Source organism: Thrips palmi, unplaced genomic scaffold, assembly GCF_012932325.1.
Source record: "Thrips palmi isolate BJ-2018 unplaced genomic scaffold, TpBJ-2018v1 HiC_scaffold_18, whole genome shotgun sequence".
NCBI lineage: Eukaryota > Metazoa > Arthropoda > Insecta > Thysanoptera > Thripidae > Thrips > Thrips palmi.
This window is the reverse complement of record NW_023144627.1, coordinates 16874580-16898690: the sequence shown is the minus strand read 5'-3', so window position 1 is coordinate 16898690 and position 24111 is coordinate 16874580. Positions and strand designations below refer to the sequence as shown.

The window sequence follows — 24111 nt, the reverse complement described above, 5'->3', positions numbered from 1 at the left end:
GCATGCTCCGTCGCCTACCGAGGCTCTAGCGGCTCCAAGGCGGAGCGCTGCGTGGCCAGGCATGGCGTGGCCAGGCACGGCGTGCCATCTTTAGGATTGCTTTCATCTGTGAAGTGACGACCCGAGACCCCGGCCGCCACAGACGAGACATGTGAGTAGCCCTCTCAAGGACCCAGCGGTCCGGCCCGTCCGTCCGTCCGCCTGTCTGTCTCTCTGTCCACTTGGTGTGCCGTCTAGACGCAAGCGGATTTCCGCAGCGCGCTGTCAGGAAGGGCCGAGTGAACAGTGAACACGTCTCGAATGGGGAATGGGCTTAGAGGCGCAGCCCGGCGCAGCCAAATGGAGGCGGGATGTGGATGAATGGGAATATAACAGGCAATGGCGGCAATGGCATATTGAAGGAAGAGGAAGCGAAGCAGCGCCACTGTAGGCGGCTGTGGACCCAGTGGGCTCTGTGGGCCCTGTGGACCCTGTGGGCCCTCCTGCGGGGCTGGAAAAGCAAGAAAAGCACGGGATTGGGGCGAGGGAACCTCGAGCCTCGGGGGAGGCGGGAAGCGGCAGATTTGAGGGCAGATATAAAGTGAGGCTTACCCGGCAAGAATGGACCGCGGACTACAAGGCAGGGAGAGGCAGGCAAGAGGCAGACAGCGGCAATAGCCTAGGCCAGCCCGCAGCGCACCGCGTCCGTCGTGTTGCCTACCCTGGCTTCGGCGGGCGCTCGCCGCGTCCGTCGTGTTGCCTACCCTGGCTTCGGCGGGCGCTCGCCGCGTCCGTCGTGTTGCCTACCCTGGCTTCGGCGGGCGCTCGCCGCGTCCGTCGTGTTGCCTACCCTGGCTTCGGCGGGCGCTCGCCGCGTCCGTCGTGTTGCCTACCCTGGCTTCGGCGGGCGCTCGCCGCGTCCGTCGTGTTGCCTACCCTGGCTTCGGCGGGCGCTCGGTCTTCGCAACCTCTCCGACTCTGGTGCATCGTGGGGATGCTTGCCTACTTATGTGGCGACACTGCCCGGTGTAACCCGTCCACCCCGCTGGCCAGACCGCAGCCCCAGCGGCCAGTGCAGCGGTTCCCAACCTTGGGGTCGCGACCCCAAATGGGGTCGCGAAAAAATTTCGAGGGGTCGCGGCGAGGTGGCTGGGGTCGCCTGGGGTCGCGGTGTTTTCCCGGCTGGCCCACACGCCGAGCACTGGCTGCTTAAATGCCGCAAAGTTGATCAAAACGGTCACAAATGTCTGTAAAAGATCGTGTTTTGGGCCGACTTTAAGCATCCACTGCGTCTGATCCGAGGCGGTAAATCGTCCTCCCTCAACGGGCAATTGGTCTTTGGACCTTCCTTTTGCATGCCTTTGTTACGGAGTGTGATTATCTGCCTTAGTTTGGAAGCAGTACTGCCGCAAAGTTGGTCTAAACGGTCACAAATGTCTGTAAAAAAATCGTGTTTTGGGCCGACTTTAAGCATCCACTGCGTCTGATCCGAGGCGGTAAATCGTCCTACGTCAACGGGCAATTGGTCTTTAGACCTTACCTTAGCATGCCTTTGTTACGGAGTGCGATTATGTGCCTTAGTTTGGGAACAGTTTTGCCGCAAAGTTGATCAAAACGGTCACAAATGTCTGAAAAATCGTGTTTTGATCAACTTTGTGGCAAAACTGCTCCCAAACTAAGGCAGATAATCGCACTCCGTAACAAAGGCATGCAAAAGGAAGGTCCAAAGACCAATTGCCCGTTGAGGGAGGACGATTTACCGCCTCGGATCAGACGCAGTAGATGCTTAAAGTCGGCCCAAAACACGATTTTTTAAGACATTTGTGACCGTTTTGATCAACTTTGCGGCAATACTGCTCCCAAACTAAGGCAGATAATCGCACTCCATATCAAAGGCATGCTAAAGGAGGGGTCGCGTGGGGTCGCGAAATTTTTCCTGGGGGTCGCGGAAAGTTTTGGCTACAAATTTGGGGTCGCGAACCGCAAAAGGTTGGGAACCGCTGGGCCAGTGGCAAGCCATCGGCAGGGGCCGCGTGAATACTGGATGTCATGCCGGTCGAGTGGATGCATCATCCCGCATCCATTCGTAAAAGACAGCAATCGGCACTGACCCATGCTGACCCGGCGGCCAGGCTGAGGTGGTCACCGGTTGGTGGTACAGAGCGCGGTCGTTATGGCGCGAAGCTACTCGCCCGTCATTTTTTAGAAACCCTTTTCGAAAAGTGGAACATCCGCCACAGTGAGAACGGCTGCCCTTCCTGTTGGCAGTGTGGTTGCGGCTCCAGAGGCAGAGGACGGCACGATCGTCGCATTCCCGCATTCCCTCGCGCTCCGTCCGGGACGGCCGGGACGGCCGGGGCAGTCCGGGACCCCGACTCGAACTCACTCGGAGCGTGGTCTGAATTATTCCGCTTTTTAATGAAAGTGATTTGCTCGGGCAAATCGTTTTCGTATCTGCATCTCATTCCGCGTCCGCTTTTCATACGCCGATTCCGCCAAGTCCGTACTTCGGCACTCCAGCAGGGCCGCCGGTCTTCTGGCCCACTGTGCGCCCTGTCCCGTCCGTCCCGCACTAGTTGCCCCGTTGGCCCTGAGGCTCCGGGGCGGCCCCGTCCAGGTCCAGGTCCAGGTCCAGGGGGCAGGGCGGGCAGGGCGGGCTGGGCCGACCAGGGCGCCGGGTGCGGGTCCGCCTGCGGCACGTGTTTGAAGGGCAAGTAGTTGTGCTCCCCAACTTGAACCGTTAACCCACCGGCGGGGTCAGCACCCGGCCGGGCCGAGGGGCCGCGCCGAGGGGCCGCGCGGGGCCCGGGGCGGAACGCGTCGCAAAGGGGCGGGGCGCGGCAGCGCGGCGGAACGGGGAGGATAAGGACTGACAAATGGCGGGGGGAGATATCGGGGGAAGAAAGGTCCAGGCAGGGGGAGGAGGAGGGGGAGATCGCGGCTGAAGTGAGGGTGGGGGTCAACCGCAACGTGTCTTTATTAGAACAACGACGGCCCCCTAGCGGTGACACCCCGCCCCGCCCCGCCCTCTGCAATCAGAATCGGCCCACCCCACCCCACTCGACCCTCTCACCTTTTTTTGCAGCCTCATCCCCTCCCCTGACAGTTTGGACGAGCCCTTTTTAACGGGCGGCGACATCCGGCCGCCATCCGCTCGCTGCAGCGAAGCGGCGACCGCGGCCACGCGTCACGTGGTTGGTGCACGGCGATCACCACTTTGGCCCGACAGTCATCCGCGCCGTGGCGCCACTGCACTTGCTGTTTTTCCCTTCTCCGCGGTTTTCATTAAAGTCTTTTCTCTTCGTTGTTAGCGCACTTTCCGCCACGCGGATGGCCGTGTTTTGTTTGGCACTCGCTGCTTCACGCTTCCCGCGTCGCGCGCTGCCCCGCCGCGCCGCGACGCTGGTCCGGATCCTCCCCAAGCTCGCCAAGCTGCCTGGGAGTCAACACGAGGGGCGGCGAGGCGGCGGCGAGCTGCTCGTGAGAAACTTTCATCCACCGCCGTCTCGTCTCGTCTCCCCGACGGGGCGTGCCGCGCCGTGCCGCGCCGTGCCGCCCCCTAACCCCGTGGCACGGCGGGGCGGCGTGGCGTCCTCCCGCCATGCTCGGTTAAAAGCAGGCCGGCGGAAAAGGGAAAAAAGAAGAAAAAGGAGGAGAAAATTAGGAAATAAAGGGAAGGAAAACCAGGAAGAGGGAAGCGAGGACGAAGGAGGGCGTGGGCTCGCGACGCCAGTGCTTCCCCTGCAGGGCCCAGCTCTCGGCCCGGCCGGCAGGGCCTGCATTAGTCGTCCTAGCTGGCTACCATCAGCGTAATGGTCTATTCCGTGTGACTAACTCTTTGCTTTCCTTCCAATGTGTGTGGGAGTGAGAGAGAGAGAGAGAGACTGGGTGTTCGAATGGCTTGCTGTTTGTTTGTCCGATCGCTTGTTGTTGTTGTTGGGTACACTCGTAATTGCTGTTGAAGCGCGAAAAACCATTGGCGTCTGAACTGACCTCGCGGAACAACAACAACTTCTCGACCCACGCCGCTCCGCAGTCCGCAGTCCCTCCCTTTTCTTCTTTCATCTCCCTTCATCCGAGCTCTGCGTGGCTCTGCCTCTCTCTCTGTCTCTCTCTCTTTCCTTCCCCACCCGGCGAAACTACACTAACATCACTTTTATTTTAAACCTGTTCAAAAACCCCATGGTGGAAGGAATTTTCTTTTCGGCGAGTAAACGCTCTGTCACGAGCCGAGGCGGCGTTGATATCTTGATGAAGCGGACTGAGCAGCCTTTGATAAACTGAGCGACATCGGGACCATTTTGATGAATAGGGCGTCAGGCTGACAGTGCCGCGAGCCGCGAGCCCGGGGACTGGCTGGCCCGAGGGGGCGCGCACAGTGGGCCAGAAGACTGGTGGAGGCGGCCAAAACTCTAGACGCATTTTGAGCTCCGGAGTCGCTATACAGGACTAGAACCGAACGTGTGAACCTACCGATGGATTCCTCGTTCGGAGTGCAATCCATTGGTGGGGCCACACGTTCGGTTCGAGTCCCATTTAGCGACTCTGGAGCTCAAAACGCGTCTAGAGTTTAGGTCGCCTCCACCGGTTTTCTGGCCCACTATACCTCGCCTCGGTCTGATCGAAGTTGCCCCAACTTTTCCTTGACGTTTTCGGCCGCCGATGAGCGGTGCGGCGCGGCGGCGCGCAGGACGCGCCTCTCCTGTGAACAGGTACAATCAAGTTAGAAACAAGTTGGACGCCGCCCTACTTCTTGTACCGGCAAGCCTCGCGGAGAGGGACGCAATAGTGCGGCCATAGCTTCTTTGGCTGTTTTGGAAAGCCCAGGCGCGGCGACAACGTGCTCAAACTCCCGAAAAAAAAGAGAAGAAAGATTTACCTTATGCGTTTATCACTTTGCCGAAACTTTTTTTTTTTCGTGTTGGCAAGTTTGCGTTGAAATTCTCCTCGCTGTGGCGTAACCGGATTGCGGTGGCCACGGCGTTGTTGGCCGAGTCTTATGGTCCAAACTGGTGGCAAACAAGAAGGGGCGCGAGGGGGAGGGGGAGGGGGAGGGGCGCAGGGCAGAAGCGCATCACTGACCACATTCAGACGCGGGCCCGGGCCCGCTTTGTTCGCCAACAGCCAGCAGGCCGATTCCAAGCCGGGCTTCCCGTCGCTCTGTCTCTCTCGCACCCAAGCAAAGCGCCCTGTGAGTGGGAGGGAGACAGAGAGTGCGGCATCAGTCTGCAGACGACGCTGGGACCCGGAAGGGCGGGCCAGGGGCGGGCCAGGGGCGGGCCAGGGGCGGGCCAGGGGCGGGCCAGGGGCGGGCCGGGGCGGGCCAGGGGCGGGCCAGGGGCGGGCCAGGGGCGGGCCAGGGGCGGGCCAGGGGCGGGCCACCGCAGAGCGAACTGAATTCATCACATTCGCCTGCAAGCTGACTTGCACACTGCTAGCTCCGCCTCTCTGTCTCTCTCGCACTCACGCGAGGCAGCGCCTGAAGCGCCCGTTCGGAAGGGTTCCGGTTAATTAGGCTGGACCCACGTGGCCAGCAGGCTGATTCCGGGAGTCGTTTTCGTCGCTCTGTCTCTCTCGCACCGACGCGGAACGCCCCATGAGTGCGAGGGAGACAGAGCGACGAAAACGACTCTCAGTCTGCAGGTGAGGAGTTCGGCAACGTCACGTGATTTTTGAACGGCGTCCTTCGCTGGTGTGGACACATCACTCACACACTGACACTCACAGGCACGCAGACAGACTCACGCACGCACACTCACAGACGCACCTAATCACACGGCCGCGTACGCAGCGCCGGGAGCCAAGTGCTACACTTTAATCAATCGCCACCGACTCGGTTTTAATTAAATCCTCTGTGGCCGTCCCCCGGCGTCCTCCACCGTCGCGGCATGACAAACGACCTCCACCTGGCCGCGCTGGCCGTGCTGGCCGCGCCGGTCGGGCCGCACGGCCTCGGCCGCCGTCACAGCGATAAGGTTTAGCATCCTGTTGTGGGGCTGGTGGCTGGACGCGCTGATGGAGGCTGGCCTTTCGACCTCGGCCATCCCCGGGCCAAATCCCGGCGTGGCGCAGCACAGCGTCCTCTGGTCCTCCGCCATCCCATATCGGGAGAGGCCGAGGCCGCTTAGGCCTCTGAGCCCCCGGCACGGCACGGCACGGCGCGGCGCAGCCCGGCATAGCCCCTCCGAGTTATGGCCCGTCGCGATCGGGGATCGGGACGCCAAGACACGTTTGGGAAGAAACAAGGATTGCCTGCTGCATTAGTGATGGCCGAGGCCACCGCCCGGCCCCGCCACGCCGCGCTGCAGGCCTCGGACACAGAGGGGCCGCCGAGCGCAAGGCCGAGCGCAATCGCGGACCAAAAGTCACATCTTTTGCGATTTATGTCTCGTGAACGGCCTTTATTGGAAATCGGGTTTTGAAACCAAATTGTCCTGTAGATCACTACTTACAAGGCATGCACTCCCAACTGAAAAGTTACGTAAGTTCCCCCCCTCTCTCTCCCTCTCTCCCTTTCTCTCTCTTTACTTCTTCCTCTTTTTCTCTCAGCTCAGCTCGGCAAACCTCGTGACTCGACGGGAGTCGATTCCTTACTTGGCCGGATCGGCGCGAGACCCGTCCAGGAAGGCGCGACGCGGCGGCGCGCGTGTTTAAGCGTCTGAGCGCCCCGAGAACGATTTTCTCCTTCTGCCAGTCTCCGCTCCGGAGCGAAGCGAAGCGGGATACCATCTCGATCCGGCATCCGGCCTGGCCGGGCCTGGCGGACCGGAAGTAGTTTTATTTTCATTTCTCTCGCCTCGGCTTCGTCCGACTTGGTCTGACTTGGTCCGACTTGGTCCGACTTGGTCCGACTTGGTCCGACTTGGTCCGACTTGGTCCGGCCTGAGCGACGGCGGCGAGCGGCAGCCAATCTGTCCTCTCCAGTTGGCGACGGCGATGGCGCGGCGTGCGAACCAGAGACTGAATTATACCCGCGTTTGCTGAAGCAGCGGCACTGCATGGGAAAGTTTAATCCCGGACCGCGTGGCTCTACTTTCCTCCATCCTTTTTTTTTATTATTTTCTTTTCTCTTTTTTTGGACGGGTGCTTCGCCATTCCGAGCTCAAATCTCGGCGCCATCTCGGCGGCGTACTGTCCCGCATTGTCCCGCCACCGGAAACGGACCGGGCTTCGCCGGGCGCGGCCAGGACCGCCAGGACGTCCGGGAATAGGGTCCGCAACGCGCCACAACGCCACGTGACAAATAAGGATCGAAAAGCCCCGAAAATTCCTTCATATTGCACACGGAAATGCGACGGAGAGTTCGCACAAACGTCTCCTGTCTCCCTCCCTCGCTTTCATTGGTGGGGTCACACGTTCGGTTCGAGTCCCATTAAGCGACTCTGGAGCTCAAAACGCGTCTGAGAGTTTGACCGCCTCCACCGGCCTTCTGGCCCGCTGTGCGACGGACGGGTGCTGAAATGTGCGTCTCATTAGGCCAGGCCGTCAATGGAGTTGGAACGGCACCACTTACAGGCCTTCGCGACGCCCGACCCGCCCGATGGGCCATTGATTGATGTGCAGCACGCGGCACCACGACACTGCCGACTGATTCCCAGAGCCGCCTCTCTGTCTCTCTCGCACTCACGAGGCGTCCCGTATTGGTGCGAGGGAGACAGAGCGACGAAAACGACTCTCGGAATCAGTCTGCTGGTAGAGGGATAAAGGAGCAGGATCCCGAGGGAGCAAGGCCGGGGTAGGGGAGGGTGTCAGGCCGCACAAAAGGTGTGCCGTGAAAGGGGGGCTGGATAAACAGTCGGTCGGTGACTACAGGCGGCGGCTCGGCTCTGCAGCCGGGGGCCGAGGCGGGCGGAGGCCTAGCGACGCCAGCGGGGCGGCGGGGCGGCGGGGCGGCACCCCCGGGGACTGGTGCACGGCGCTGGCGGGCGCTGCCGGGCCTCCGGCGGGCTCTGCACACTGCACACAAGTGGCAAAGAGGCAGCCTGGCGGGGAAGTGGCTCCGGCGCCACTTGCGCGCTGCCTCGCCGCTTGGCCGCTTGGCCGCTTCCGCCACCTAAAAAGGAGAAAGAGGCGCAGGATCCTTCCTTTTTTGTTTTTTGGGCCGGATGGGAGGCCTGGGGCGTCTCCACGCGGCGGCCTGGGAAGCTGGAGAGACGGCGAAGCGGGCCGCGGCCTCTAGCGGCGCGGCTCCCGGTTCCTGGTTCTGCAGGCAGCGCGTCGCACAGAGGCCAAAATTCTAGACGTGATGCCCTCAACCCGCCCCTCTCCTCAGGGTAGACTTTGAAGGAGGTGCGGACGCGGACGTGACAAAACGGATCCAGACGCGTGGAGTATGGACAGCAGGATGGCGGTGCGAACGGCCGAGTGGCCGCGAAAGTGCAAGGGGGCGCGATGCGCGAAGCACCGGAGGCAGCCCGAAGCGCGTCGTACAAAGTAAGGGCGGAGATGGCCGAGAGGGCGGTGCAGCGGTGCGAAGGGCGAATACGACGAGGACGACGAGGACGACGACGACGAGGACGACGGGCAGCATGACGAGCAGGATGAAGAGCAGGACGAGGACGACAGGACCCGGGAGGACTCCGCCGCGCCGCCATCAAGGCCCTCGAAGCGCTGCGCGGCTGCGCGCCGCGCGCCGCCACCGCGCCCCCGTTCGCGGCCGCCAACGCGCTGTGCTGCGCTGTGCTGCGCCGCGCGCCTGGGAGAAACGACCGCATGACGACGCCATGCCCTCGGCGGGGCCGCGGAGCGAGCCTCGGAGCGCTCGGAGCATCCCCTATCCCCGCCCCGCTAGCCCCACCGCCCTCCCATTCCCTGCCGTCTCGTCGCCCGACCGCGCCGCTCATGTCCCTCACGTCCCTCATCTGCGTGTCTTTACCTCAATGGCCTCTCCGGCCGGCCTGTCGTGAGCGTGTTCGCTCGTGTGAGTGTGTGTGCGTGTGTGGGCATCGCGTGCGGACTGCCGACGGACTCTCCGACATAGGCCGCCTGCCACAACGGGACCATGCCGGGGTACACGCGTAATGTGCGAACAGCGCTCTCGTTAAATGACACACACACAGACACACACACACACACACACGACGCATCCACGTACGCAAACAGAGACCCCCCCCAGCCGCGCCATGCCCGCCGTGCCCGGCGTGCCCCGCTTGGGGCCGAGTCAGGGCGAGTCAGGGCGAGGGGGCGCGCTGGTACATTATTTCCCCCGATAGGAGCGTCGTATAAATTTTATTGTCAAGTTTAGGGGCTACGACTTGCTCTCGCCTTGTTGTCACCGCGCCGCTCCGCCGCCATGCCATGCTCGCCGGGGCGGACGCGGTGGACGGCTCTATCCCGCTCCACCCTGCTCTATCTCGCTCTATCCTCCTCTATACGCTGCTCGCGGAGGACGAAAAAAAAAAGAACGAAAATAAAATGCGGGGCTCACGGCAGAAAAATGTCAACAGTAAAAGGTCGGCCAAGGCAATGTTTCTGTTTTTCGGACAAACGACAAGTCACCCGTTTTACCGCTTTCGTTTTCAAGAAGCAGGAGGAGTTTCGAGGTTTTTCGGACGGGCAGTAGACAGCTAGCGCAGAGAAAGAGGGTGTCATCTGTCAATCATCTTGATCTATTTTTAGGAGACGATACCTTCACACCTGAGAGCACAAATTTCCATTATTATCATGAAAATGGAATTATCTGAATCTCTAGCTACAAGATAGGACTTTTTGGGTCATATCGTTGCCAAAAAATACTCCCGTGGATGGTAAAAAAAAACATTAATTAAATTATAAGACAGGCATTAAAATGTTTTTTCTTGTAAAGAAAAAAGCAACGACTTGGAATTGTTCCGCGAACGAGCGTTGCAATAAAGCAGTACTTGAGTGCTTTTCGGCGAGGCGGCCGAGGCGGGCGCGCGCGATGCGCGGCGAGGGACGTCTGCTTTATGCCCGCCAAAATAGGCCCTAAGTGCGCGCCATGCGCTGCGCGCAATCCCTCCGGAAGGGCCTGGCGATGCCCGGCCGTGCCCGGCCAGCCCCGGAAAGCCCCGCGTTTGTCAACCGCTGCTGATGCAGCCTCGCGGATGGCCAGTGGGGAGGGGGGGGGCATCATCAGCGGGTCGTTTTCGGAAGTAAAGTGGGAGGGGGTGCGGACCGGAACGGGTTTAATGCGCCAGCCTCCACACGGGGGTAATCCGCGCGTGCTTTAACAAAGTCTCGCTCGGCGGGTGGCCCTCTCGGGTTACCTGGGCGTGGCCAGGCGTGGCCCGTAGGCCGGGGCACTCTTTTGATGAATGTAGGGGGGGGGGGAGGCAGTGTACACACGGGCCGAGGGGCGAGTCAACAAGGGCCGCGTTTTGTCGGGGAACGCCCTGACCATAATTACGTCGTATCACGCTGCAAAAGAGGCAAAATCCCACCCCAGGATGTTGGCCAAGCAGAAAAGAGCAAGGGGGTGGGGTTGGCTCGGCGGTATGTAAACACTTGTCGCGAGCGAGTCAGAAAGGATTGCTCACCAAGGGGTAACCAACTCAAGATTTTCATGTACACTGATTATATTTAGAGTATGATTACATGTGATTTCTTTTGATTTTTTTTTATTATTTATCACTAATTATAGGAGTTTATTATGTTGATTATTGGGAAATATTGGGGATTATTAGAGCGCCGACCTCGGAAATCTGTTAAAGTGTCGGAAATTCAATATTGGTGACTTTGGGCAGCCACTGCGTCAAATTTAGTTGCGGTCAAAGGCCTCCCTCGACGCCTTACTATTCTGAAGACCCTACTCTTTCACGCCCCGCCTCGGGAAAGCTTTGACCGCTGATAGTTTGGGAGCAGTGGTCTCGCAAAAATGGTCAAAAAGTGAATGAATTTAAGAAAATCACCGTTTTTGCTGACTTTGAGTGGTCACTGCATCTAATTAAGTTGCGGTCAAAGGCCTCCCTCAACGCCTTACTATTCTGAAGACCCTACTCTTTCATGCCCCGCCTCGGGAAGGCTTTGACCGCTGATAGTTTGGGAGCAGTGGTCTCGCAAAAATGGCCAAAAAGTGAATGAATTTAAGAAAACCACCGTTTTTGCTGACTTTGAGTGGTCACTGCATCTAATTAAGTTGCGGTCAAAGGCCTCCCTCGACGCCTAACTATTTTGAAGACACTACTCTTTCATGCCCCGCCTCGGGAAGGCTTTGACCACGAGTCTCTATTTCAAACATTCGTCACCGGAGCTGTTTTTGTGAAGTTCGACGGGCACCCGCCCCTCCCCGGAGTCACGCAGTCACACGTGGGGTGAGACGGCGCCGCGGGGCTGGAGCCTCGGCTGGAGCCAGCAGCGGCTTTCTGTCTCTCTCGCACCCGCAGGGCCGGGCCGAGGCTGAGGCGCTAGCGCTAGCGCGGCGCTCGCTGTGCTGGCGCACCACGGCGCGGGCCGCGGGGCGCGAGGCTACAGACAGACACTCGGGGATCGATAGACTGGCGCCAACGGCAGCCAACGGCCAGACGGAGACGTGCTCCCTTCCAGGACCCTTCCAGGACCCTTTCAGGACCCTTTCAGGACCCTTCTAGGACCCCTCCAGGACCCTTCTAGGACCCTTCCAGGACCCTTCCAGGACCCTTCAAGGACCATTCCAGGACCCTTCTAGGACCCTTCCAGGACCCCTCCAGAATACTTCCAGGACTCCACCAGGGATCTTTCAGGGATCTCCCAGGAATCTTCCAGGAACCTTGCAAAACGTTCCAGGACCCTTCCCCTCCCAAGGAAATGCGGATTGTCTCTATCTTTCCTCTCTCTTTCCCTCCCTCTTTCTAAAGGGACAGCGTAGCCTCTGTACTCATTACGCAAAACTGCATCCGTTGTGTTCCAGCCTGATTACCTCATTTCATTAGCGTGTTGCTCAGTAGTTCATCGCAAAAAAACTTTATTCATCAAGTTTTTTTAAAATCCATTTTGGTGTGAAATTCCTTGCTGCTGCTGCTGCAGTTCGGTGGTGTCGATATTCCGCCAACGCGGCCAACTTGCGGTGGCCAAGGCCGAGCGGAGCCGTGTGGTGCGGTGGCGGCAGCCACTTGACGTGCGGCGGGGAGGTGATGCTGGCCGTTGTGTCGAGGGGGGCGATATCGCCGGCGGGGCCTTGGGGAGGGGGAGGGGGGGGGGAGGGCGGTGCCTCTGCTGCAGCTTCTCTCCCTAATTGGTGTTGTGTTCGGCGGAGCCGAGGGACAGGCCAAGTCATCGACAAAGGGCGCGAAATTCAAACAAACTGGCGCGCGGCGATGACTCGGGCACACCCGCCCGCCTCGCCTGCCTCGCCCGCCTGTCCGCCGTCCGCCACCGACCCGATTTCGTTTGCTAATTTCTTCTGCCAACAGAAAGCCGAGTGGGCGAGCAGGAAAAGCGGCGAGGCCGCGAGGCGCTCGTGCTGTTTGCCTTGGCTGTTTTTTCGGTCCCAAAACGAAGGCCAGACGGCCCGCCAACAGTGCCGCCTGCCGCCTCGTAAGTCGGCTCAGATTCCTACGATGCACCGCGCCAGTCCCGAAGGCCGAGCCCGAGCGCCCGCCGAAGCCAGGGTAGGCAACACGACGCACGCGGCGAGCGCCCGCCGAAGCCAGGGTAGGCAACACGACGGACGCGGTGCGCTGCGGGCTGGCCTGGGCCGCAGGCGCTGACGCCTTCCAAATCTGTTTATTTTTTCCCCTGAGGCGGCACTGTCTACCAGTGACGCGTCTCAACGCCGTCGTGATTTGGCGTTGCTGCTCCCTCATGGCCCTCACAGCCACTGGAGCTGTTTTGAGTGGTCATGGACCCTTCGGACGCTGCGCCGGCCATTCGCAATAAAACAGCCCCCCCCCCTCCGGCCACTCCCCAGATCGGCCGGCGTCGGCCTTTGGTGGTGGGTCGCTGCTCCTCCCCCTTCCCTCCCTTCGGTCCGATTGACTAAGCTCTCAATTCACTTCTCTGGTCATCCCTGGGGCTGGCTGGCTGCTGGCTGGCCGCCTGGCCGCTGGGACACGGCACAGCACGCACAGCCACAGGGCGCTTTCTACCTGCAGGCTGTCTCTCTCGCACCCCTCCGGGACGCGCCCGTGAGTGCGACAGAGACAGAGCGACCGAACGACCCTTCGGACTGGGCCGGCTGGAGCGGGGCAGCGTCGGCCGGTTGTGTCGTCTGGGACCGAAGCCGCAATGCAAAGCATGCAAAGCATGCAAAGCAAGGCCCGTCGCTGCCCGGAGCAATTTTGGCTGACTTTGGCCGGCCGGGCGCTCTCTGGTACTCTCTCCACAGTGAGGTGGACGCCCTTTAGCACGCCTTCGTTACGGAGTACGCCCTTCCCCACCTCAAGTTCGCAGCAGTGTTTCCGCGAAGTCGGTCGAAAGGTGACACTCCTTTGATTTTGTTGCTCTATCGAAGATGAACTGTTGGCTGTGCCCTGCATTTTGGCGCTCGGCGGTGCCAGGGCACGTCCCTCTGCAGCGGGGCGAGCTCGGGGTGCTCTCCGCCGCGCCCCGCCGCCGCACCCTGGCACAACAACACGACGGCAGCGCGCACTGGCGGGCCGGGCCGGGCCGGGCCGATGGAAGCTTGCAGGAAGGCGCCGGGCCGATCTGATGGCATACCGTCACGTCCGTGGCGGTGCAACGGGGGAGCGAGGGGGGGGGGGCTCGCCTGCATTCCAGGGGTGCTGGCGAGGCAGGCTGCGGTTCAGATAGAATCAGCGACATCAGCGTCCCCCCCCCCCCAGGCCAGGCCAGCCAGGCCAGCCAGGCCTCGCTGGCGCTGACCTTGCAGAGCCCAGCAGAGTCGGAGTGGGCTGCCGTTGTGTTGCTCGCCCTGCCCCGCCCCGCCCCGCTGGCTGGCCCCAGGACCTTATGCGCTCAGCGCCCTCTCGGGGGCGGCTAACCCCCCAGGGTAGCCCCCCAGGGTAGCCCCCCGGGCGGGGCCTCCGCTGGCCTGGAATAAGAATGGGCCGAATGGGCCCCAGCCGGGGCAGCCTCAGCGCATGTGGCGAGGGAGGGCGCTGCGGTGGGACGGGGCGTTTGTCAACATTTTAAGACCATCTCCAGGCAATTTGTGGTCCTTCCGTCCGTTGAGGTCATTCCTGCAACACGCTTCGCTCACTCCCATCCACACTCGTCAAGGAAGAAACGAGTTTGGCCGGTCAGTCGTTGAGCTGTCGAAGACCTAGGCTCGCCACAGCCTCAAGGCTCGTCACAGCCCTAAGGGGCAGGTGCGGTGGGCCGAGGCGTCAAGCCCATGACGGGACTTAGCGGCTCCCAGCCCATCGCAAGCGAGGGCCAATGTCAACACTGGGGGTCTCGGTCGAGGCTGCCGCCATGGCTGCCGCAGGCCGCAGAGCGTTTAAGATTGCCACGCGGCCGGAGGAGGGAGAGAGACAGAGACAGGGTCTGTCGACGGACCTGTGTCAATAATCTTGCCGCGAGATTCGATTCGCCTCGACTTTGAAGTCGGCGGGACGGTGATGGAAACACGCCATTGGCTGTACCGTACGTCATCACGGAAATGTTGACAAACAGTCATTTGATCCGAACTCTGAAAGTCCATCTTACGACGAAAATGGGGTTTCTCCCCACACAGCCACGCAAAAGCAAATATAAAATTTAAGACGGAGACATTTTTTTTGCCTGCGCACCCAAAAAAACAAAAGACTTCTTAGATGAAGAAAAATTTAACTTTTCTTAGTTTTTTTTCAAGAGAGATTGTCTTGATCCAATTTTTTTTCTTGAATAACGAAAAATTTTCTTGTGTCAAGATTATTTTATTAAAAAAAACCAAGAAAATTAAAAATGCAGAAACCCTTTTGCTGGGTGCGCCGCATTCGCTATCATAGCGTAAATTCATAAATTTCACTGCAAGATGTTTAAAGTGTAACCGGTTCATTTCTTTAAAAAAAACCGCTTTTAAAAATAATGAGCTTAGTGGTTTGACTACGGTGGTTCCCCCCCAACGTTCACGTTGAAAGTTCGTATCAGCCGAACTGTGTGCGCCTCTTGTACGAAGCCAAGGCTGTCGGGTTGGCGTGGGCGAGGCCAAGGGGGGAGGGGAGGGAGGGGAAGGGAGGGGGAAGGGAGAGGGGGCGGAGTTGGAGGATTAGGAGAGGAAGCAGCAGAAGAGGCCCTCCATCATTTATTCCGCCATCGACGCCTTGTCGTCTGCTCTGCCCGCGGATCTTGCAGGATCCAGCAGGCGGTGCGCTGAGGGCCGCGTCGAGCCGTCGAGGGCGCGGAGCGTCCTATCTCCTCGCCCTGTCTCTCTCGCACTCACGGGGCGTCCCGCAGCGCGCGCAGGGGTGCGAGAGAGACAGAGCGACGAAAGCGCTGTGTTGTTCGGAGTCAGACTGTGCAGCCCCGGCAGCCCACTCGGTAATGGCGCAAGCAGCTGCCGATGTGTCAAGGACACGTCAAGGACGCGTCAAGGACGCGTCGAGGGCGCATCAAGGACACGTGCAGTGGACGTGTCGAGGACGTGACTTGCATCCCTCGTGGAAGTGGCGCGGGCGTCCCTCCTTCGGACTGAGCGAGAGAGACGCTGCTTCCTCAAATTAATACCTCCCGAGACTCGCCATCTTTGCGCACACACACCCGAAAAAGGAAAAAAAGAATATCCTCCAGTCAAAATGGCCGCCTGGTTTGCTCCGCTCCCTCGCCGACATTGCAAATAAAGCGCGAATCGCATCCCGCTGTGGAGGTGTGCGGTGGGGCGTACCGCTCGCACGGCATACCTCAGCAAAAGTATTTCTCGATTGCTCGCCGAGGAGAAAAAGAGAGAGAGAGAGAGAGAGGAAGTAACCCTCCAAATTATTATCGCGAATTGCCTTGCTCCTCGTGCTCCCTCCGCGGGGGTGGGCGTGGTTCGGATGTTCGACGCCACCCGGAAATCTGGAGAGCCAGTCGCCTGGAACGCAATAATGGACTGGCCTGGCAACCTGTTGACAAGCAGCGCGCGCTTTTTCCCTGGCCAGAAAGGAGGAGAGAGAGAGCGCGCGCGCGCGCACACACACACACACACACACACACTGACGCGCGGTGGCGATGTGGCGTGCTGCCGACTAAACAGAGCCGTGAAAAGTTAATGCGTGCAAACTAACTACCTCGGGGTGTCGGAGGACCACACCGGGCTGCTCCCTCGACGCTCCGCGAGTGGAAAGGGGTAGGGGGGAGGGGGGTGCGGCTTTGCAGTGGGGTGAAGCCCCAGCAGCAGTCGACAGGTAAACAGCGTGAATCGTTAATGGTGACGCTGGCTGTCTCTTATCGTGCCCCACCCCGTCCGTTTCCGGTCCCCGCCATGGCACTGCCATGGGCCGGCCCGCTTCCTGCTCCACCGGAAATGCGCGGCGGTGGCCCCGCCATGGCCCTGCAGTGCAGGCAACAGGGCCTGCCCAGCCTCCGCTGCCCCTGTCTCTCCGTCTCTGACTCTCTGTCCGGGTTCCAATTATCCTTCGAGTCCGTCGAGCCCAATCACTTCCCTCTCAAAAATCATGCAGAAAAAGTCCGTACGGATACTGGGCCTGAACGTAGAATAATACTCGATGGATTTAAGTTCTTAATACAGATGATTTTGTTCGCAATTTTTCTTCACTCAATATTTATTTTTTTCGGGTGGCGCGAACCCGATTTGCAAATCGCGTCAACACGACGGCCGCTGGTGGCGGCGATCCCCCGGCCCCGGCAAACAAGCAGAAAACGGGATTTGCGGGTGAGGAAAAAATCGGAAAAAAAGGAGACGGAAAAAGCGATGACTTTGTGAGGAGATTGTTCGGTCGTTTCGGTGATCCCCTGTTGATGCCAGGGCAATGCCATAGCAATGCCAGGGCCTGTACAACGAGAAGGACAATGCGGAAGAGGGTCTGTGATGGATGGCCATTCACACTCCTATTACCCCCCCCCCCCCCACACACACACACAGAGACAGACACACACTCACACGGGCTTGACGCACGCTTTACGCTGCTGTTCAACGCTTGTCGCTGTGATGTCAGTCTGCGTGCTTCCCGCTCTGGAACAACACCACTGGACATAACTTTTTAAAAGCCTTTCCCCTGAATCACGGCGATGGACGTTAGTTTGGCGACGCTGCAGATGACTGTGCTTTTTTGGCCGTGCCCACGCTGACCTGACCACTCCAAAGCCTGAGGGAAACTCGAGCACACTGACCCAATTTCTCGCCACGCCCCACCACGCCCCGCCACACCCCGCCACACCCTGCATCTCCCATCGCGGAACGGCCAAGAAGAAAACCTCTGGAAAGAGAAGAATTCCCCGAGACAAAACAGTCAAGAGAGAGAGAGGAAGAGAGAGAGAGAGAGAGAGAGAGAGAGAGAGAGAGAGAGAGAGAGAGAGAGAGAGAGAGAGAGAGAGAGGGAGAGAGAGTTGATGGCCGACTGTTCCTTTTTCCTGAAAGGATACCGAAGATAAAAATGAGCGGAGTACGTCATTACAAAGAAAATGATGAAAAGTGTGTTTCGAGGCAGAGACGAACGGTTCGGAGGGATGAAACTCGCTTCCGATACGCTCCACGCTCCGATTCGCTCCGCCCCAGCACGTCCCGAAACGCCTGCCGACTGCGGGATGGCCCAGCCGCGACTCTGCAGAGTGCTGCAGAGTGTTACATACCTCGCGCTTTTCCGCTTTTCAATAGAAAATCTGTAAACAAAGCGGAAGAAAGCTGGCTGCTTTCCTTTCTTTGGCCTGCCAGCAAGCCTGCCAGCAAGCCTGCCAGGGTAGCGTCCTACACTACAAAGGACGGCAGTGGGGTGTTCTGCCGGTTAAGGATTGCAGACCATGACGGCGCGTCTCCCGTTACGCCAGCCAGCCTCCCAGAATGCACTACAGAGCTGTACCGTCGGCACTCTTTGTTTTATCCCTCCCGACGGGTCTGCTTTCCGTAATAAGCTTTCTGGCCGAGGACGACAGCGGGGCAGGCAGGGCTGGTCTGTGCTGGCATGCAATAAAACTTGGCCGAGCTTTCGCAGTTCGGGTAAGCTTCCCGACCTGCGCGATGTACTCTTGGAAATTTCTTCCTTCCGCGAGGCCGGCGGGCCGCCCCGCCGAGGCAGTGCTTGGCGCTCAAACTCTTCACAACTTGATTTTATTTTTTATTTAAAGGGAACGCTGAAAAATTGCGGGACTCTTGGCCTACTCATGTGGGCACATTGCGGAGCGCGCTGAGGGCCAAGACCGGAGGCGGTGAAAATCCCGGAAGCGTTTTGAGCTCCAGAGTCGCTAAATGGGACTCGAACCGAACGTGTGACCCCACCAATGGATTGCTCTCCGAACGAGGAATCCATTGGTGGAGTCACACGTTCGGTTCGAGTCCTGCTTAGCGACTCTGAAGCTCAAAACGCTTCTGGAGTTTTGGCTGCCTCCACCGGTCTTCTGGCCCACTGTGCGTCCCGGCGCGTGAGCATGCTGCGCGTGCTGCGTGACCCGACACGGCCGGGTCGCCGACTCGGGAGGGCAGGGAACTGGGTGGGTGGCGGCCTGGCGGGGCGTCGCCGGCCGGCGGTGTGAGGCGGTTTGAGGCGGATCCGGGCGGGTGGCTGCGCTGAGCAGGGCCTTCCCGCCGGGGGTTGTCGGAGGGCGCTGTGCTGCTGTGGTGCTGCTGTGGTGCTGCGCTGCAGGCCGGCCGGGCGATGTGCCAAGGCGTGCATTCCCGAGCGCAGAACGGCGGAGAGGCATCAGACTTGCATGAAGGCGCGCAGCGCAGCGCGCCGACGACGGGGGGCCGGGCCTCGGCTTGGCCTCGCCAACCGCGACGACAAACGGCGCAACAAGTCGACCTGCTTGATTGCACAATGCACGCCGCGCCGCCACCGGCCGGAGGGCGAGGCTGCTCCAGAAACTGCCCCAAGTTGGCGAAACACCGACAGTGTGTCGTCCTGCCTCCTGCCTGTGCTGACGGCCCGCTTCCGATCGTTGCAGGGGACGGCGTGGGCGCGCGGCCGCAGCTCGGCGCACGTGCTAGACCAGCGACGTCAAGGTGAGTGCCGACGGTGCCGACACGGACGAGACGAGGTGCGTCCAAGTAGCCGGCAGCCCCACCCCGCCCCCCGCCCCGCCCCGAGGGCTGCTGGTGGAGTGCTTGGCGCGTGCGACGGTGCCGAATGAGCCGAGAGCAAAGCCCTCCTTCTGTCTCTCTCCTGGCTCGGCGCAGAGCTGCCTTGGTGCGCCCCTCGACTGGGCCGGACTCAACCGGACTAGACTAACGTGCGATGAATCTTCCCTTTGTTGCTCACCGCCCTCGGCCGCGTTCGGCCCGCAGTGCTGGGCAGTGCGGCGGCCTGCCAGTCCATTCCCCTCTCCCCCCTCCCCCACTCCTCCCTCAGAGGCTCCTCGGCCGGCAGACTTTTTACCCAGCTTTGGCTTCATCCTTTCCTTCTTACACTACGTGGCATAACCGCCCAAGGGAATCGGATGTTGAGCGGATTAAGGCGCCTCTGGCGGCTCCGCGTCCCCGCGGCCCTTCGCGCCCGATCCCCTCCACCGTTTTCACGGCCCTCTCGCGGCCTCGCGGCTTCAAGGCCCTCGGAGGGCTGTCGCTGTTCCGCGCTGTTCCGCGAGGCCAGCAGACCGCAGCAGACTGGGAGTCGTTTGCGTCGCTCTGTCTCTCTCGCACTCATGGAGCGTCGCCTATCGGTGTGAGAGAGACACAGCGACGAAACCGACTCTCGGAATCAGTCTGCAGGCCGAACCGGACGAGGCGGTACCTCGAAACGGAGACAGCCAGACAATAATGCCATTCAACGTTATAGCAGTGTATTATACATTCAAACAGAAAAAAAAAACGAAAAACGACCCATGAAATGTTTTATTGTGTGGTCTTTCATTTGTTACTGTGCCACTCTTGTCTTTGACGAAGATTCGTGTGAATTATTCTCGAGGAAAATAAGGAAAGTGGAACGGTTTTTTTTTTCCCGGGTGCACTATGACAAATGACGCTCATTCAATCGCCGTAGGCACGGCGGCGCAGGGCAAAGAAACTTGAGCTCTGTTGTTGTTGTTGCTGTGTGGCGCAGAGTCAACCGGGTGCTTTTTTTATCCCATTTTCGCGACAGGCCGGAAAAAACGGGACAAAGAGAAAGCGGAACTGTTGGGAACAGGTTCCGAATCGTGACCGATCGCGGTCCATCGGGGGCCTTGCGCCGACCTGCCCCGGCCTGCGCTTATACGCTTTGAATGTGGTGGGGTCGGGTCGGATGTGGCTGGGTGAGTGTGTCTGTGCGAGTTTGTGTGTTTTGCGCGCGCGTGTGTGTGGTGTGTGTGTGTGTGTGTGTGTGAGAGAGAGAGAGAGAGAGAGAGAGAGGGGGGGGGGCGCTTGCACCGAATTGTCCATTCGGCCCTTTGTCTCTGCCTTTGCCTCCCGCGGTGTCAGGTTGCGTGTATTCGTGTTTGTACTACGAGACGGCGGGATAAATCCTGTTATGTATTGCCGCACTGATTCCGCTGCTGCCGCGCCGGTCACTTCATGAGGGGATACAGTATTTCCATCCACCGTGGTCCTTACCCCCCCACCCTCTGACCCCTCTCCCTCCCCTCCCCTCCTCTCCCCCTTCCTGGCTGTCAGGTGATAAATCAGTCGCCTAACTTGGTCCCGGCCGGGAGGCATGCAGGCCGGCAAGGTTCCACTGGGTTCCACTGGGCTCCGCTTCCCCGTGCCGTGCCTGCCCCGTGCCGTGCCTGCCCCGTGCCGTGCCTGCCCCGTGCCGCCGAGGCCGGGCGACACTACAACGCCGACACCCAGTGGCAGGCCGATTCCGTGGAGTCTGTGTCTGTCTGCGTCGCACTCGCAGGGCGTCTCGAAGGGCCCTGCGAGAGAGAGAGAGAGAGAGAGAGAGAAAGAGAGAGAGAGAGAGAGAGAAAGAGAGAGAGAGAGAGAGAGAGAGAGAGAGAGAGAGAGAGAGAGAGAGAGAGAGAGAGAGAGAACGGCGAAACGGCTCTTCGGAATGGCTCGGCAGCACAGGCCTATTGGTAAACGCTTGTAAGCGCCTCGATAAGACTACTATCGCCTTTTCCTTGTCGTTCCCCCTTGCAGAAAGCCTCCCTCGCCCTCTCTCTCTCTCCCTCTCTCTCTCTCTCTCTCTCTCTCTCTCTCTCTCTCTCTCTCTCTCTCTCTCTCTGCCACTCAATCAAGGTGATCAATAACTTAGTCGTGGTGGCTGGGCCGCTGGGAAGCTGCCGCAGACTGATTCCGAGAGTCATTTTCGTCGCTCTGTCCCTCCCGCACTCATGGGGTGCGTCCCTTGTAGGTGCGAGAGAGACAGAGCGACTCTCGGAGTGAGTCTGCTGGCGTGTCTTTGACGGTGGCGTGACGACGCGCCGCCCCGCCAGTCCCTCGGTGCACAGACTGAAAGGCCGAAAGGTCTCCAATTAGCGCGGGTTCAAGTCCCACCGCCCGCAAATTATTTCTAGTGGCGGCGATGAAAAAGCCGAGTTGCTTCTGCGGCGCAATCTGGCGGCAATCCTGGCAAGTCCGCCGCCTTGGCGCCCCCCACGCCCCGGCGCCTCGGCCCCTTGGCAGCACACTGAGAGTCCCGTCGCCCCGTCTCTCTCGCACCCCGACGGCACGCTCCGTGAGGGCGAGAGAGACTCTCGGAATCAGTCTGCGGGCTCGCGTGCCAAATTGATCCCCGATAAATGAAGCTTCGCTGGGCTTCGCAGCTTCCGTGAGAGTGAGCCGTTCGGACGGCCAAAGCCGGCAAAGGCCAGCCAAAAGGGGCAGCGGGAGGGGGAGGGGGAGGGGGAGGGGGTTGCTACAAGACCCATCGCGTGGCCCGGGGGAGTCTGCCGGCAGGTTCGTGTGGCAGTGCGGCGGCTGGAGAGGCGGGACGGAGGCAGTTAGAAAAGGGGTGGGGGCCAGGGTTGCGCGGCGTGCGACCCGACACGGGGCCACGCCGGGCCACGCCACGCCGGGCCGCGCCAGCCAGACCACTCCGCCAGCAGCTTTGTCCTTGTCCCGCGCCATATATCCTGGCGGCTGCATGCTACGTGGCCGGACCGGCCCGGACGACCATCCCGTCGACCATCCCGACAGCGCTAAGAGACTCCATTACCGCGGCGGGGCCACTTTCCGAAAGGGAGCCGAATCGAGTTTAGCAAGGAGCCTCCGTCACTTTTCACGTGGTTCTCTAAACAGAGATGCTGGTCTGCACTGTAACACATCCCTCGGACTGAGAGTCATAGCTCTGTCTCTCTCGCACCCAAAGGGACGCTCCACGAGTGTGACAGAGCCAGACGACTCTCAGTCTGCAGCTCGGCCACAGGAACGCGGCTCCTGATTGGACCGGGCGCAGCACGGGGCGCAGCAGGCAGCAGGGTGGTTGGACTTATGTGCTTTGACAAGATTGCTTCCCGGCTCACATCGACCGGGCTGGGGCCCTGGCCGCCCTGGCCGTCCTGGCGAGCCGGCCACGAGTCCTTGGGGCCGTGCGGGCCGAGCCTGGCCCGGATCCGCGGTCCTCCGGGCCGGCAAGGACCTCGGCAAGGACGCGGCACGAGAGGAAAAAGGGCCTAGAACGACATTTCCGCCACCTGGCGTCCCATCTGCAGCCTTCCTGGAGAGGGAGGAAAGATGGAAGAAAAACCTAGAAAAACGGAGGAAAGATCGACGGCACGGAAAAGTGGTTTTCCATCACCGCGGCGGTGGACACCACGGAGTCCGTAGGGCGGAGGGCGGGCACGGGGTCCTCCAGGATTCCTACTGTGGTGGGGCTCGGAATGGCCCTGTGGCAAACCATGAATCCATGGACGCTGCTACGCCGCTTACGATTTGCCGCCTTAGTTTGCTTTTATAATTTTTTTTAGAAAAAAATTCTTGATTAAAATTTTTTTTTCTAGTATGAAAAAAACTTTTCTTGCGTCAAAATTTTTTTCTTATTGAAACCAAGAAAATTAAAATTCAAGAAATCACTTTTCTGGGTGTAGTTTGGTTTTGAACGGGGATGTTTGGCCGTTCGAAAAAGCCCAGTGCAAAGCCTAGTTTGGCAGCGTAAGGCGAGCGGGGACGGGACGGCGGCCTGGTCGGGCGCCGCTGCTGCTCGTAGAAAGAGATGGAGATGGTTTCGTGGTGGACGCGCGGTTTGATTGTAATCCGGGTCGTTCTTTACATTGTTGGCCGAATAAAAAGTTTTTACGCGCGGCCTCCTCCCATTGGCCGCCTCGCTCGCCTGCCAGCCTCCGCAGCCCCTTTCTGCTCGCAGTGCGCGGCGGCCTCGACGCGAGACGCGATTAATTCGGTAACTAACTTCACTAACCACGCGACGCCACGCCACCACACCTCAAATTGTATCAGACGACGGGGCGCCTTTCCGACTGAAAGGGGCGCTGGGTGAAAGCGTTTCCGAGGCGGAACGCCACAGAGAGATTGACCGTTCAAAGTCAGCAAAAAACCGCGCTACTTTCGGGATGCAATCACCCTTTGAGCGACTTTGCGAGACTGGTGTTCCACAACTGATTGTCGTCAAAGCGGTTCCTAGTCGGGCCATGAAAGAGACAGGCCTTAGGAATGCCAGGATCGTTAAGGGAGGCGTCTAGCCACAGGCAGATGGGATGCAGTGGCCGTATCCGAGATGATTTCCCCATATCCCCATAATCCTACCCTTTTTGTAACCCGTCTTCTCAAGCGTCTACTACTGGTGCGCTAACGATGCCGCTTCTCTGTTTCTCTGTCGCAGGTGTTGGCGTGCGCGGCTGCCTGGTGCAGCCTGAGGTGGCCTTGATGGGATGGGCTGGGCATTTGCTCGGGGTCCTGAGGCCCCCTCTAGGGCCCCCTCTAGGGCCCGCCCCCCTAGAGCCCCCCCTAGAGCCGCCCCCAGGGCCCCCTGGAGACGCCCCTGGAGAAGCCCCTGGCGGGGCGCGGCGCTGCTCTTGCTGGCTTCCACCGCGCTGTGCCTGCCCGCCGTGCCCGGCGCCGAGGCCGCCGAGGCCGCCGACGGCCCCCAGGAAGGGCCCCATGCCGAGCCGCAGACGGACGCCGCGCTCCACATCGCGGTGGCGCTGGCGGGGGCACAGGACCAGGCCATGGCGAGAATCGTCCACCGCACGCTCGCCAACATGACCAAGGAGTTCCTCCACGTGAGTAGTCCCACCGCCACACTGCCACACACACACACAACCACCCACAGACAACAACGGGCATTCCTG

The 24111-nt window shown here is 60.1% G+C and overlaps 1 long non-coding RNA gene across 1 annotated transcript; it reads left to right on the top strand.

The window, feature by feature from the left end:
- Positions 1-23860, top strand: LOC117644881. Its single transcript, XR_004587677.1, has 3 exons — positions 1-151; positions 18895-18952; positions 23643-23860. It is a non-coding gene; the product is annotated as an uncharacterized LOC117644881 (long non-coding RNA).
- The last annotated feature ends 251 nt before the right edge of the window (positions 23861-24111 follow it).